Source organism: Lissotriton helveticus, chromosome 7 (assembly GCF_964261635.1).
Source record: "Lissotriton helveticus chromosome 7, aLisHel1.1, whole genome shotgun sequence".
NCBI classification, from domain to species: Eukaryota; Metazoa; Chordata; class Amphibia; order Caudata; family Salamandridae; genus Lissotriton; species Lissotriton helveticus.
Genome location: NC_136068.1, coordinates 785,994,819 through 786,011,242, shown reverse-complemented (window position 1 = coordinate 786,011,242; position 16,424 = coordinate 785,994,819). Strand labels below are relative to the sequence as shown.

General features: G+C 46.6%; 1 protein-coding gene across 1 annotated transcript in view; it reads right to left on the bottom strand.

Annotated features, from left to right (window-relative positions):
- WNT8A (Wnt family member 8A) overlaps positions 1-16,185 on the bottom strand; it is a 237,759-nt gene extending 221,574 nt beyond the window's left edge. The window contains exon 1 of the mRNA XM_078650682.1: positions 16,053-16,185. The gene's annotated coding sequence lies outside the window, so the exon portion shown is untranslated. The remainder of the gene's footprint in view (positions 1-16,052) is intronic.
- Positions 16,186-16,424: the final 239 nt, after the last annotated feature.

The window sequence follows — 16,424 nt, the reverse complement described above, 5'->3', positions numbered from 1 at the left end:
TATACCCAAAGCGATATACACCTGCTTTTGTGGAGCACTATTCCACGATATACAGATCTTGTTTGACAGCTACGGAAGGTGATGTACAAGATTTCCTTTCTACCCTAATATTGCCAACGCTGGCAGAGCACCAACAGGAGGAATTGGGTGCTCCCCTGCTCTCGGAGGAGCTGAGGGACAGTATTTATTCTCTTTCGAATGGTAAAACACAGGGCCCGATGGACTGCCGTCTGAATTTTATAAGGCATATTCAGATATACAGGTGCTGGAACTGTTGCGGGTATATGAGTCAGCCCTAGAATATTCAACACTCACGCCAAAACACAGAATGAGGCTACATTCATTTCTCTTGAAGCCGGGCAGAAATCCCGATCTCCTGGGCTCTTATCGCCCGCTGGCTCTGTTGAATACAGATTATAAAATTCTTGCCTACACACTGGCCAAACGTATCTCCCCATTTGTGCCGACTCTAGTACATGCTGATCAAAATGGCTTTGTTCCCACCAGAAGCACCTCCCTAAACATTTGCAGGTTATTTAGTATTCAGAACTATGCAGTAGAGAACTGGCCCCGCTCTGGCTGTCTGGTATTGGACCTGGAGAAGGCCTTCGAGTTGTTGGATTGGCCCTATCTTGCAGCGGTCTTGCTTAAATATGAGCTGGGGATGGATACTTGCAGTTGGTGCAACTGCTGTATCAACGCCCCACAGTGCACGCTTGCATGGGCAAGCTCTTGTCTGACACAATTAGGGTACGGAGAGGAACCAGGCAGGGTGCCCTCTGTCCCTGTTGCTCTTTTCTTTAGCTATGGAGCCTCTGGTGACTCTCCTCCAAGAGGGTGCCACGGATTGGGGCATCCCCTTGAGGACTTGCAGTGTCCCTATATGTGGATGACTTGTTATTGTACGTAAAGGACCTGCATGCAATACTGCCGACGATACCAGTACTGTTCCGTAGCTTTGAGGCGGTATCGGGCCTCAAGGTAAACTGGGCTGAGTCGGGTGCCTATTCTTTTTGCGGGGATGTGGCTATGGCGAATATCATGTTCAACAGGATGGCGCTTGACTGGTATCTGACCACATTCAGATACCTCAGTATATACACATACAGGTCCCCAGTGGACATACTGACGGGTAATCTGGTTCGCTTTATCTCCTCCATAAGATCACAGATTCTGGAAGACGCTGCCACTCAATGTGATGGTCCGCATCACCTTAGCAAAGATGATAGTATTACCCAGGCTTTTATATTATTTAACAAACCTTCCGGTATATGTCCCAGTGAGGCTGTTTAGGGAATTAGAGGGGTTAATCAGAGGCCTAGTTTGGAATGCAGGGCGACCCAGGATAGCATTACAGAAGCTATATTCACCCCCGGAAAGTGGGGGTTTAGCAGTTCCCCATCTGGAAATATACTATTTAGGTGCGCAGTTACAATGGGTCGCAAAATGGCTATGTGGTAAAAATTTGACGGACACGGCGACCGAGACAATGGTCTGGACGCAGACTCATATATACGGGCTGTTTCATCCACTGGGCAAAGTTCCCTGACCAACGCAGTTATATGTGGAGTTAGCCCATAGATGTTACAAGAGAAGTCTTCACCTTACAAAACACACGGTTCCATATGCTCTGACGTTGCCTCTCATCGGGACGCCCAGAGGTAGAGACCCTATCACGGACATGACGATGATGACCTGGACTGCAGCAGGAGTGGACACGTTAGGAGATTTGTACGCAGATGGCACCTTGTTACCTTTTGCGACATTAGCAGCGGATAATGGGCTACTGGTGAGCCAATTCCTTCTGCACGCAGCCATCATACGGACACTCACGCTAGCCAGGGGAGACATAACTGATGAGCCACCGGCACATCAATTATTGCAATATCTACATGTAATGGAGGAGGGATCGCATGTGATACACTGGCTAGCTCAAGCCCTGCTCATCCATGTACTAAAACCACTACAGAGACTTCGCGCGCACTGGACTACAGACAGAGGCCGTCCCTGGACTGATAAGGAGTGGAAACGCGTTCTAGATAGTGCCACACACATACCACGCAACTCGCGATTCAAACTCACACAAACTTACATACTACACGGAGCGTACCTATCACCAGATAAAATTAATAAATATTTTAACATCAACACCTCCGAATGCCCGAGATGCCGTTCCCTAGGCGCTGACTTATTACATATGCTATGGTCCTGTCCCCTGCTTTTACCCTACTGGCGCGTGTTCACAGGCACACTTGCCGCATGCACTAATACAGAGGTGCCTAGCACATGGGAAGTCTGTATTCTAGGGTTTTCTAATAGAATTAAGGCCAATAAAGTAAGTTCCAGATTTCGCGACCTGGGCCTAATCACAGCAAAGCGGCTTATAACTAAGCGATGGAAGCACAAGGATCCACCAGAAGTAGTACACTGGGTGAGGTCCCTAGAAGTCAGGGCACCATTCTACTTAGGGAAGAGACGGCAGGGCTGCAAAAATATCCAATTGCGCAGTCCTGGGATGGCATGCTCAAAACCCTAGTACGTACTACTGCCGCTTTATGGGTGCCTCCTGCGCGGTATGCTTGACCAAACATCCTGCAGGCTGCATAGAGGCAGGGGATGCGCTGTATCGAAGGGTCACCCTGACCACGACCACTACGCTAAGCACAGACCTCGCATTCCTCACAAGCCATCACACAGACATGGCTTCTGCCACATGACACCCTAGCATTTAAGTACACTGCATAGCACACAAGAGTAGTGGCCCGTATTCACTGTTTGCACATAGGCCTAGCTGTCACCATGCCCAGATGGCACATTGCACACTAGTTATATATTCCTTCAGTTCTTTGATATCTCTTTGTTCTGATTTAATATTCTTTTTCATTAGAAGTGGTTGTTTGCTATGAAGACAGATATCTAATGAGCAGATACGGCATTTACATAGAAATTGACTTTCCCAGGAAGTGCTCCATACTGTGAACTAACTATTATGCCACATATAAACAGAACACTTCTATGTATATGGATGCCTTACTGCATTATCAAACATTGACCTGGAGAGGCGCAGTTACTAGATCGATCCTGACCCCTGACTGGAGATAACAGAGTGTGCGGGCCCTAGGAGCCCAAGGCGCTATATAAATGTATGAGCACTCTTACACTGGCGACGCGAATGCTGTTAATGTGAAAGAAATGTTTTCGATTATATACGCAATGTCATAAAACAAATGTTATTATCGTAAGTCCTGACATATATTGTTGCCAGTAATGTATGTAACGGAAAAAATAAAATGCAATAAAGATATTAAAAATAAAAAAATTAGCTGCACACATTACCCTTCGAATTAACAAATGAAAATATAGTCAAATAAACACAGAACAGAAATGAAGACACATGGTGGCTCCCCTCGGGACAATCTGTAGGTCACAGCCTGCAAGATAATAATCATGATGAGAAGGTGTGTCTTGCGCACATCAAAGGACAGAGAGAGATCGAAGGAGAGAGAGTACTACAGAGAGAGAGAAAGAGAGGGAGAGAGAGATAGACGTACAGAGAGGGAGAGAGAGGGATAGACGTACAGAGAGGGGGCGAGCGAGAAAGACGGACAGAGAGGGAGAGAGAGAGATAGACCTACAGAGAGGGGGAGAGAGACACAGAGAAAAAAAGAAGGGACAGGGAGAGAGAGAGTGCAGGCACTGCGCACCCAGGCCTCACTGCTCACCTGCTGATGCCGGTGTGTCTCCAACCACGTGCCGGTATATAGTGCAGTTCACCAGGTCCCACATCTGAAACAGATCCGTCATCTGACACAGATTCCAGATACATGAATGGCAGAGTACATACAATTGCACACAACATCATTGCCTGCCCGTCCCTGCGCACCCAGGCAGCTGCACCCCAGCCCCTAACCTACTGCCTAGCGGTGCTTGCACACCCCTGCGGACCCAGGCAGCTGCACCAAAGCCCCAACCACTGCCCAGTGGTGCATGCCCGCCCCTGTGCACCCAGGCAGCTGCACCCCAGCCCTTCCCGCCGCCCAGCAGTGCATGCCCGCCCCTGCGCACTCAGGCCTCACTGCTCACCTTCTACCACTGGTGTGTCGCAATGAGGGCCCACCACATGCCGTACAAGCCCCAAGCCGGGGCCCTCAAATATGGGAACCTCCATATCATGCAGCCCCGCTCTGCAGGCCAACAGGTCTCACATTTGATTCTGGGTCTTGATTTCACCATGGCAGAGGACATATTAGTGTACCTGGCATCATCGCAGGCTGTACACCCACTCAGCCCTTGAGGTGCCACTAACTCTGTGATCCGGGATTCGAAGCCACGTGGCAGTTGGCCCCTGCTGCCCGCTGGCTCTGGCCTACACTGCAGTCCAGCAGGGCACACAAATCCTGAGCAGTCCGGACCGCTGGGACGGGGAATCATCACAGGCTGCACACCCGCTCAGCACTTAAGGTGCCCCTACCTCAGTGCACCGAAAGTCACTGTCCCGTGGCGGTGTGCCTGTGCCGGCCACAATGTATCTAGTGCCAGCAAATCTGTGCCCCCAAAGTCATGGTTCCTGTATGATTGGGTATTGTGTAGCGGACACCATTATGTCACCTCCGGTCCTGGAGAATGTGATGTTTCAGGGCCCGAGGCCCTCATGCCTACATTAACACCACACGGATGCACCTAGAGAGAGAGTGGAAATGGCGTCGTGCACGTACGCCCGCCCCTTTTTATTGGTAGGGTAACGTGTCCTGTGACGCAGTGCTGGATGGGTGTGGTGTGGGTGTAAACCAGTTGTGAGGGAGTGGCTGTGGCATGCTGACAAATAGACCTGTGATCAGCAGATCACTAGTAGGAAAACCTGGGATATGTAGCGTTGCCAAACCCTCCTGTGAGCGTAAGTGTAGTGGCCTGGCGTATGCCAGTCTTGCGTAAGGGTTTGTAAACGACTCTGGGACCCTGGGCATGGTTCCCTACTGGGCTGGACAAGGAATTAACTCATGCATGTGTCCCTGTTGTTGTCAGCGCCACCCGAACCGCATTCAGCAATGTGTTACCCTGTGACCCCTGTTCTACGACATGAGCCACATGGACCTAAGAGGAGTCCAGTGAGCCTGTATTCATCCATACTTCCATACTTGAAAGACCATAGACATGACACATCTGTTTGATTATGAATGTTTAATGCACATTCAGTGGAGTGTTGCATCTGGAGCAGTACAGGGCCATGCAAACCCCACATGACGATGTTGGCCCTTGGAGGGCCAGCCAGAGTCCTTCAGGGAATGACAAGTCCAAAGAAAGAGGAAGAGTTCAGTCCACAGTCAGATTGCTGTGTCATTGACAATCAAGAAACATATGGCAGGCCATGTCGAGGTCCAAGGTGAGTGTCGCAGATTGCATCGGCAGACAGTGGAAGGTGATGATGCAGAGGCAGAACCAAGCTGTAGCCGGCCCTATGGCGGAGATGCATGCTACTGCGTCCTTCTTACCAAGAGGGTAGATTCATCCGCATCTTCATCCTCTGCTGTTTCATGTGCCTCATGTGTGGGTGGTGGTGTTCTGTCTCCAGCACTGTGTGGCAGTGACACATCAGTGGCCAAAGGTGGAAGGTCTGCCGCACTGTTTGGCACTGACACTTCAGGGGGCGGAGATGCGGATGTAGTGGTAGCAGCGGCATGCATACTCGCCAGGCCTTGTGGCAGCAATGCCATGAAGATGGTCTTGAGGTCATTGAGAAACCCAGCAACCACTCGCTAGTGTGCAGCCGTGGCAAATGCTCATTCCACATTTGCCCGCTCCATGTTCTCCATTAACCTCCGCATGTTTCCCAACTCCTGTGTGACATCGCTAGAGCCACTCTCACTCGACAGTTGTTCTATTCTCTGAGTCAGGGCTCCAGCGATGTCAGCCATGGTCCTTTGGAGAGCATGGAGCGGACTGTGGGTGTCCGGTAGGGACCCTGAGTGGTCCCACCTGCACCTGTTCTGCCAGATTCTCCTGGCACCCCACCACACGGCGTTGGAAGGCCAAGTGTTCTTCATGGGGGTCCTGGGAGGCAGCTGTGGTGGTGGGTGCTACCTGCTGTGTGGTCTGTGCAAGGGGTGGAATCTCCTCATAGCTTCTGGGCTGCCCAGCTCCTGGAAGTGGGCTGCATAGGCTGTCCACGAGTTGTTGGAGGGCATCGGAGTCGAAGCTGCGGTGGTCCTCTTCGTCATCAGAGAAGAGAGGGTTGGGCTGTTCTGCAGGAGGTGTTGATTCTCCCTCTGAAATGTGAAGGGGAGATGGAGTTTAACAATGTGTCCACATATATGTTGTCGCATTGTACATGTTTGCACACAGACAGCATGACTTGGTACATTGTTTCTGTTTGGGAGGAGCTGCCTATTTGATTGGGGATAGTGGACATTTCGACAACAGACGTGTGTGTGTTTGTACTTGTACATTATTAACTCACATTTCCCTGCAATGCCAAACGTGATTGGCCAGGGTCTGCCCCCAAGCGGCACTGGTTGTGCCCTGTGTTCTGTTGTAGGTGTTTTGCGGTTTGTACAACATTGTTGTCAGTGTTGGTGTGCTCTGCATGTTATGTGTGTGTGCTGCATTTTGGGGGAGTCGCCCCTGCAGCTCTGATTTTGCTGCCCTTTCTCTCTTTCATGTAATTTGCCTTTGACTTCTGTGCTTGTACAGTGCTGACATGTAGCAAACTTGGGTATATTGGTCTCTTGGTAGGAGTTGGTGGTCTGGGGCATGGTTTGTCCGCAGATGTGCTTTACTTCATTGTGCATGTGTGCCATTGTGCCCATCTCCCACCGTCCCCCCAGTCCCTGGTCGTTACTCACCCTGGTGCTGTTGTGTCTGGTCATGTTGAGCACTGTCCGGTCCCCTGACTCCTGCCACCGTCTCCACACTGATGACTGTGGACACCATTTCCTCCATCTCGCCAAGCTCCTCCTGTGGTGCAGGACTCCCACCTCCAGTCTGCATTGCTGTCTTCCGGTTGTTGGCGAGTTTCAGCTTAGTTTTGCGCTTGACTTCATTCCAGTGCCTCTTGACCTCATCCATTGTCCTCTTCAGCACTCCGACTGCATTCACCTTGTCCACGATGGACTGCCATAGTTAATTGTTTGTTGCCAATGACACAGTGGAGGTGACGAACAGTTGTTGATGGTGTTCTACCACCTCTGTTATCAGGATCCTGTTTTCCTGCGGACTGAACCACTTCTTCCTACTCTTCTTCTCCTTGGCCTTCCCTGTTCCTGAGGTCCCTGGCTGCTCCTCCGGGGGGCTTCTGGGGTTCTGGGTCTCCTCCGTACTGGCTCCGGCAATGTCCATTGTGCTTCACTGTTGTTTGGCATTACTTTGTCTGTTTTCTTCCTACTTTTATGGTGATTGTTCCCGCCTGACGTGTGTGAATTGCAGGCCTGTTGCTGGTATTCGCGGATTTTTGTATCGCTATTGGCCTCATCGCAGCTTTTTTTGCATTTGTGTTTCGCAGTTTTGCGGCATGTCGATGATTTTAACACAGTCATTTGACGTGTTATCTCGAGACTATCGAATGGTACCGCCTTGTTGTGAATACTTGGTTAACACAGCAAAATTTTCACGCGATTATCTGCGATGTTGTGTGTTGTGTTAGGTTCATTTTTCAATGATTATTACACGTTCTTGAGAATATCCCCCTAAGTTTACTTACATTTTGCATGTTGTCTTTGCTTCGTTTGTTTGTAGATTTTTATTTTGCAAGGCTGTTTGGTGCTGTTTCTGGTAACAGTTTTCGTTTATTGCAATCTGTTGAGAGTAAGAGATATGTTAGTTGTGTCTGTTTATTATTTATTTTAATGTTATTTTTATTTTTTAACATAAGTAAACATTCCAGCTACAATGTGAAAATATAAATATAAATATTATAATACTTATTGTATTTTAAAATAACTAAGATATCTTTTTTACTTTAAAACCCCACATGAAACATCAGAAACAACAACATACATCACGTACTAACAGGGGAATTTGTCATTATAGCCTTAGAGCCCCCTGTAGCGGGCTCTACCTGCCATTAAAGGCCCACTCCAGTGTTAAAGGCCCAAACTGAAGGCGAGCTGCTACAGAGGGCTCTAAGGCTAGCATAACATTCCGCTCCCCAAGGGCAGAATGTTCTAATTTGTAAAACAAAGGCCTCATGGAGCCCGAGGGATTGAAATCCCCTCCGGCTCCATGAGGCCTTTCTTCACAGGAACAGCTGTGAATAAACTTTGGAAAGTTGGAGCTCTTGGCTTCTACTGGCCATTAGAAACCCGGAGCACTCCGTTGTTTTCAATAGAGCTCTCAATATTGCAATGTTCTAATAAATTATAGAGGATATGAACATAGTAAGGAGAGCACTATGAGTGAAAAAGACACTGGAACTACACTAACTATAAATCTAACACATGCTATAGAGGGCTGCCACAAAAAAATCCCATTAAAGAAAGTAATAGGGAACATAATCACTCCCCTAATATTACAGAAATAGAAGTCAGGAACTTTCTACAGAACCTGAAACAATCCAGAACAAGCACACAAGAGTCAACAGGAACTATACTTACAAATATAATTCCAAATCTTCCTGAACAGTCAGCAGGCCTGGCATACCAGATCTAAAAAGATTAATTTCCAGAACACTGAAAACATCAAGCAAAACACCAATAGCACATAAAAAATCTGAAGAAAAATAGATACTATAGCAATACTAACCGCACTTAAGAAAATACCTTTTTATTACATAGCAATCAAAATAATGAAAGAATTATAATCTATGCTGCTAACAACAATTTACTAATGTTAACAAAATGTAATACATGGTAATGGATGGCATACCTAAGTTGTGCACTCCACCATTCAGTCAAATATACAATACATAGTCAATATAAAAATATAAACCTTCCATTAAAGTATGCAGTTACCGAACAAAGTGCAACTTACAATGAAATGCAAATACTAATAAAACAACAAACTAAGTAGTACCCTAAAAAGTATGAATAGCTTTTCAATATGCAGTGATTTCCACTAGACTAAAAACCTACCCACACAGTGCAATTCAGGAGTGCCACTATCACTTCAACCAGAGTATGTGGAAGCACCTACAAAATCCACCTTGAGTATAGAATACTTAACTAACCTAGAATTTGCACATGAAATTAAAAAAACGAATAACTGTAGCGTACATTCACATAACAGCAGCCAATAAACATTATATTTAATTTGTCTATTTCCAAAGTCATGAAACAGACAAGCCCCACTAATGGATTCTTTTGAAAATACTGTGGTTAGTCGCCTGCACCAATCAGGACAGAGACAGTAATCCAATGTCACGTCAACTGTGGAATGTCTACAACAGCATCATGTCCAAAGAAGCTAAGACAAATAATGCAGTGGAAGGATGGCACAATTCCTTCCAAGGAACACTTAGAAGACACCACTCTAAACTCTACCTATTTTCAGAAATACCTATAAAAGAACAAATCTATTAGGTACTAAAAATTGAGCAATCTCTTACCCAAATCAAGGGAAAGGTTATCTCAACAAACTAAAGAAATGCATCAAATCCTAGCCTCTAAGTTAAGCCTGACTGCATTTGTGGCAAGCTACCGGAGGATTAAGCACAGGTTAATTTAGTGACTTTTTGTGGTTCACCCTGACAAGGTTTGTGGCTATTGTTTGAGTAGGTTTCCAACCCAATTTCTCACAATGGTCCACCTAGTTCACCCTGTTTGTCTTGCTATGAGATTGGAAAATGCCACTAAACAGCGTTTCCTTACAGAAATCCATTCATGTGGGAAGCAGAAAGACAAAATTACTCACTGAGAAATGCAGTTCATGGCTTAAGTAGCTCTCTTTCTTTTGGTCTCCTCTCTCTTTCTCTTTTTGACTCTCTCGTCTGTCTTTCTCTGTTTTTCTCTCTCTATCTTTTCTTTCTCTCTACCCCACTCTTGTGCTCTAGTTCTCTCGTCTTGCTTAGCAGATGTAGACCAAGTAGTAGAGCACAATAAGATCCATTTTCCACATCTGATTTATATTTAGGACTTGAATCTCTAGCTAATGAAAGTGTATTATGGTAGGTGTAGTAGTTACTATAGCTATATATGTTAGTGCAACTGTTGATAGATATTTCACTCTGTTTGAAGCTCTTCAGGAGAGTTTATCAACGAGGGCCTGCCAGCATACAATATAGCACAGTGCTTAAGTGCTTGTTCAGTAACAGGTACTACTGCAAGGGGTATCTTCACTGATGCTTCACTGTCTGCCCTTAAGAGCCAATAATAGAAAAATCATGCAAAAGACACATCTTGTGTACCACATCAAGCCAGAAGTAATCACGTGCGTGTATTGGACTGGCCTTAAGTTGTTCATGTTCTCTCGTTCTTGTGTTTTTTCTCTCTCTCTTTCTCTTTCTCTTTCTCTTTCTTTCTCTCTCTCTCTCTCTCTCTCTCTCTCTCTCTCTCTCACTCGATCTCTCTCTCTCTCTCTCTCTCTCCTACCCATTCCATTTTGCTCTCCTCTTAGCCACATCCTTCCATGGCCCATCCCATCAAGTTTTGTAGAAGTACATGTATGTGTGTTTCTAGGTATAAAAAACATGGACCCTGTTTATGAGTTCCCAAACGTCTTATGGGAGTTGAGTTATTCCTATAACAAACACTATGGCACACCCCTTTCCTCAAATTTCTCAGCTCTTATCACTTTCCACTGCAGAAATATCCAGAGAAGCAGACTGCTGCAGAAAGGAGTGGGTTTCTGATTCTATAAAAGTGCATTTCAGATTCTATGAATCTGCGTTTATGGATGAGTGAAATGGCATATCCTGACTAATTTCTTCCTTCTTAGGTCTCAACTACTAGAGAGTACATGTGCTGTTTGTTGTGAGACAGACTGTTAGGTTAGAGCCCACACATTGCTTACCATTGGTTGGCTTAATTGTCTCTCTCATTTGCTTGCTTCGTATTAATTAGTGTGTCTGGGTTTTCCTTCCACTTATTGGGTTTGTACCTCCTCTGGTGCATGGATACATTACTGTGTCCTTAAACTACTGGCTTTCAGGTGCAACTTTTTAGGTCTCGCTGAGCCAGCGCATGTGCTGCTCGGAGAGACTTTAGTAGGTATGTTTTCAAAGTGCGACTGGCTGGCCTAGTGCTTGTGTTCACGCGAGCGTGCAAGCGCGCAGCCGCCATCTGTCCACATGTCTTTTGCTTTGATCGCGATCACTTTTGCTTTCACGGCCGCGCGGCCGTTACTTTTATGGCCGCGCGGACAATGCTTGTTAAATAAGAGCCAGCCATTTGTTTGGGTGTAAATGATGTCTTTTGACCATTTGTTTATCACTTGCATACCAACACATTGTAGTCTCCCCCAGTCTTTATGAGAAGTCAGTTTCACACCCACAGGGGAAAAGAGGTGCCGCCCCCTGTAAAGCTGCAATGGTGCCAAGCCTGCCTCACATGCGGGTGATATGCTAAGGAGGACTGCTCTGAATACCAAAGGCGGGATGACCAAGCATTAACGGTTTTTCAACTTTTTCATTTCCTCGTAATTGTTTAAAAGATCAATCACAATTACTCACTGATTTTACATTTTGCAGCAGGATGGACACATGAACATTCAGAGTTCCACAAAGTTTAGAGCTAAACCAAAAAGATGGTTAAATCAGCATTTAAATAAAAAAAACTATAAAAATAACATAAAATAACCTTAGTTTTAAAACTGAAGTTCAAACTAACTCCTGCTTTAATTCGCTCCCACGCCGGCACCCGCCACAATTCGGCTTACACGCCAACAGCCACGATTTAGGCAGGAGAATATCGATTTTTAAAAGCCAAAAAGTGCTTTACTTCAGCTTCCTCCCGCTTAAAATTGTACTCCCTCAATCCAAGTCAATGGGGAAAACACGTGCTCAGACAATATCACATATCTGGCTCAGATGAAAAAGTGTTGCTCTTCTTGACTCAATCACAGACACTCTCTCACAGACACTCACAGACACTCTCTCACAGACACACTCACAGACTCTCACAGACACTCTCACAGACACTCTCACAGACACTCTCTCAGACACTCTCTCAGACTCTCACAGACACTCTCACAGACAGTCTCACAGCCACTCTCATAGACTCTCACAGACACTCTCACGGACACTCTCTCACAGACACACTCACAGACTCTCACAGACACTCTCACAGACTCTCACAGACACTCTCTCAGACACTCTCTCAGACTCTCACAGACACTCTCACAGACAGTCTCACAGCCACTCTCATAGACTCTCACAGACACTTTCACAGACACTCTCTCACAGACTCTCAGACACTCACAGACTCTCACAGACACTCTCTCACAGACTCTCACAGACACTCTCTCAGACACTCTCTCAGATACTCTCTCAGACACTCTCACAGACACTCTCTCACAGACTCTCACAGACACTCCCTCACAGACAATCTCTCAAAGACTCTCACAGACACTCTCTCACAGACACTCTCTCACAGACTCTCACAGACACTCTCTCACAGACTCTCACAGACACTCTCTCACAGACTCTCACAGACACTCTCCCACAGACACTCTCTTACAGACTCTCACAACTCTCTCACAGACCCTCTCTCGCAGACTCTCACAAACACTCTCTCACAGACTCTCAAAGACACACTCTCAAAGACACTCACAGACACTCTCTCACATACTCTCACAGACACTCTCTCACATACTCTTTCTCACAGACTCTCACAGACTCTCAAAGACACACTCTCAAAGACACCCTCTCACAGACTATCACAGACACTCTCTCACAGACTCTAACAGACACTCTCTCACAGACTCTCAAAGACACACTTTCAGAGACACTCTCTCACAGACACTCTCTCACAGAACACACTCTCCCACAGACTCTCTCTCACATACACAGATACTCTCTCACAGACTCTCACAGACACTCTCACAGACACTCACACATACACTCTCACAGACACTCTCTCACAGACACTCTCAAACAGACACTCTCACATAGACTCTCTCTCACAGACACTCTCTCACAGAATCTCACTGACACTCTCTCACAGACTCCCACAGACCCCCTCTCACGGACTCTCAGACACTCTCTCACAGACTCTCTCACATACTCACATTCTATCACAGACTCTCACAGACACTCTCTCACAGACACTCTCTCACAGACTCACAGACTCTCCCACAGACACTCTCTCACAGACACTCTCACAGACTCTGGCAGACACTCTCTCACAGACTCTCACAGACACTCTCTCAGACACTCTCACAGATTCTCACAAACACTCTCTCACAGGCACTCTCCCACAAACACTCGCTCACAGACACTCTCTCACAGACACTCTCACAGACTCTCACAGACACCCTCTCTCACACACTCTCTCACAGACACTCTCTCACAGACTCTCAGTCATTCTCTCACACTCTCTGACAGACTCTCACAGACACTCTCTCACAGACACTCTCTCACACACTCTCACAGACACTCCCTCAGACTCTCACAGACACTCTCTCAGGCTCTCACAGACACTCTTTCACAGACTCTCACAGGCCCTCTCTCACACTCTCACAGACACTGTCTCACTCTCACTTACTATCTCACTGACTCACTCTCTTTCACTGACTGAATCACTCACTCTCTCACTCTCATTCACTCTCACTGATTGACTCTCACTCTCACTGACTGACTCTCTCACTGACTCTCACTCTCTCACTGACTCTCACTCTATCACTGACTGACTAACTATATCACTCTCACTGACTGACTGACTCTCTCAATCACTCTCTCTGACTGACTGACCTTCACCCTCCTGTTATTTATGCCCCCCATAACAAAAAAAAACACAACAAGCAACCGTTGGGACAGGCAGATACAAGTTGCTAGCATTGAAAGGACAAAAAAACCTAAAGACATTATTTTTAATACTTTTTTAATATGGTCGTTTAGTTGTATATAATGCTTTTTGGGTCATATCTAAGTAAACAAAAATGCTTCTGATACTTATTTATTATAACTTTTCAGCATGCTGCAAACTTCTGTACAGCACAGCTTAAAGGCATAGGTAAAGTCCATATCTCTGGGTAAACACGTATAAGTTCCCAAAGGCGAGACCTATTGACTATGCAATGCTTGTTTCTTTTTGTTTAAGAACTTCACAAGAGTGCATTTTTTCCTGATGGTCGTACAATGCTTCTCTTCCCTCCTCTTCACTGCTTTCTCTCATCCATGTGGTTCTCCCCACCTCCTGTGTGATGAGCTTGACCTCATGTGGATTCCCCACCCACATTACGTTCTCATTCATGTGCTTTTGCACCCTCCCAGCTCCACATTGCTCTCTCTCACCCTTTTGCTTCTCTCCCCTACCCTCCATGTTACATGTTGCTCTCCTCCCCGCCGCATCCTCTATGTAGCCCCCCCAACCCACAATCTCCATGTTGTTCTCTGGTCACGGTGATTTCCTTCAGCGAACCTCACTAACTCCCTATGCTGCTTCCCCAATCCCATTTGCATTTGCGTTGCTTTCTCCCACCCACTTTCCGAAACAGAATTCTTTTGTCCAATTTAAGGACTTACCTAAAATTGCCATGATCTGTTCCATCAAAAAAAAACTCTAAAAAGGTGCTTTTAGCCCATCCATTACTCACCATCGGTTGGCTTCATTGTCACTCCTTTTTATTAGTTACTTTTCAATGGAGAGCACGTATCTGTAAATGTCAGCTTCACTTCATCTCCTTGTTCTTGCCTCGAGCATGGGTCAGTTGCTGACTGATTTATTGATTAGTGTTCTTGACGCTGCAGGTGCTCGGATTGTGGAACTTTTTATTTGTCAGTAATTATTATTTGTTTGTTTGTATGTTTTACGTGCTCCAATGCAGTACTATCTCTTTTTTTGAGCTGTTTTCATGCCCCTTAATTTTTCATTTTTTGTTTTGGATCCACAGATCCCCTCGCTCGTTGTTTGCTTCCCAGATATTTCAAAACTTCACTCTCCAATAAGCCACTTTCCTCTGGCCACTCTTGTTCAAGCTGCATAACAACCCCATTCATTACATTTTTAATAAAGTCACATGCTGTAGCATTCACTAAGGGTGCATTTGTGTATGACTTGTCCTTATTTTGGTCACATTCCATGTATTGTCGCCCAACCTCCTTACCAATTTGGGATAGCCAGTGTAAGTTACAGGTTTTAAAATTGTACCAACTCATGATATGGCACTTGCCTAACTGCATGTGTATGCTTGCTGTTAGCAGTTCATAAGTTGTACGCCTCACTAACACCATCATCATACTAATACAATAACAGTCCATGACATACCACATCCTAAATTACTTTATAATAACAGACCATAATATACCATATTATATAACTAGCAGCCCGTCCCGACGTTGTCCGGGTAGGCTTTGCGAGAGTGCTGACCAGCATCGCCGCTCCTCCCCCACCAGCATCGCTGCTCCTCCCCGCCGCTCCTCCCTCCCCGCCGCTCCTCCCTCGCTGGGCACTCCATCAGCTGGGCACTTCTGAAGTGCCTGTCCGAACCCATACTTTACTCAGGCCCGCTGAACTGGCTCCGCACCCCTGCCCGCCCAGGTGTTCTGACCCTGCAGGTGTTGGCGATGTGCAGTTGGAGTGTACCGCGCTGTCTGAAGGAGGGCTCACTTGACTGTTGTTGTGGTGATCCTGCAGCGGGCGGGGGTGTTATCGTTTTGGGGAGATAGTGCCATGCGACAGTCAGAGGGTGCCAGATCCTAAGGTGGCGGGGGTGCACATTTTAATGGAATGGGAGACATTCTACTGGATAATGTGAAGAGGTGCAAGCTGCGATGGGGCGTGCCGGGGTCTACATGTCTGAGGCCCCCCACAGCTAAGATTGAGAAGCAAATGGCACCGTCTGACCTCACAGCCTGCTCCATTTACACGGACAGCGCGAAAGAGCGTTTTGCTAACACGGTCAAGTGTGATTCCTTACACGCCGTCAAACATGTAAAGTGTGAATCCATAATAAATTGAATTACTCACAATATTTGCATTGTAATTAATTAATGCATTCGCTCAATGATGCGATGGCTCCTCCCCGCGCTGGGCACTCCATCAGCTGGGCACTTCCGCATGTCGGGTGTCGGTCCCCTGCTCCTTCCAGCGCTCCTGTCCGGACACCGAACGCCGCGTTTACGTAACCCCACGCCCACACGCCATTGCGCGACTCGCAAGCGTTGTGACGCCGAATGCTGCGTGGATAATCACTGTATGCATACGCCCATATGGACTACTTTTTCCCTAACGTTCTTTCCCCCCCTAATGTATATGGTGTGGTGATGTATAGCCTATGTCCATCTCCTGGACCTCCCCTTTCCAACGATGTATTGGGTGTTGTGATTGGTGGTGTACTTC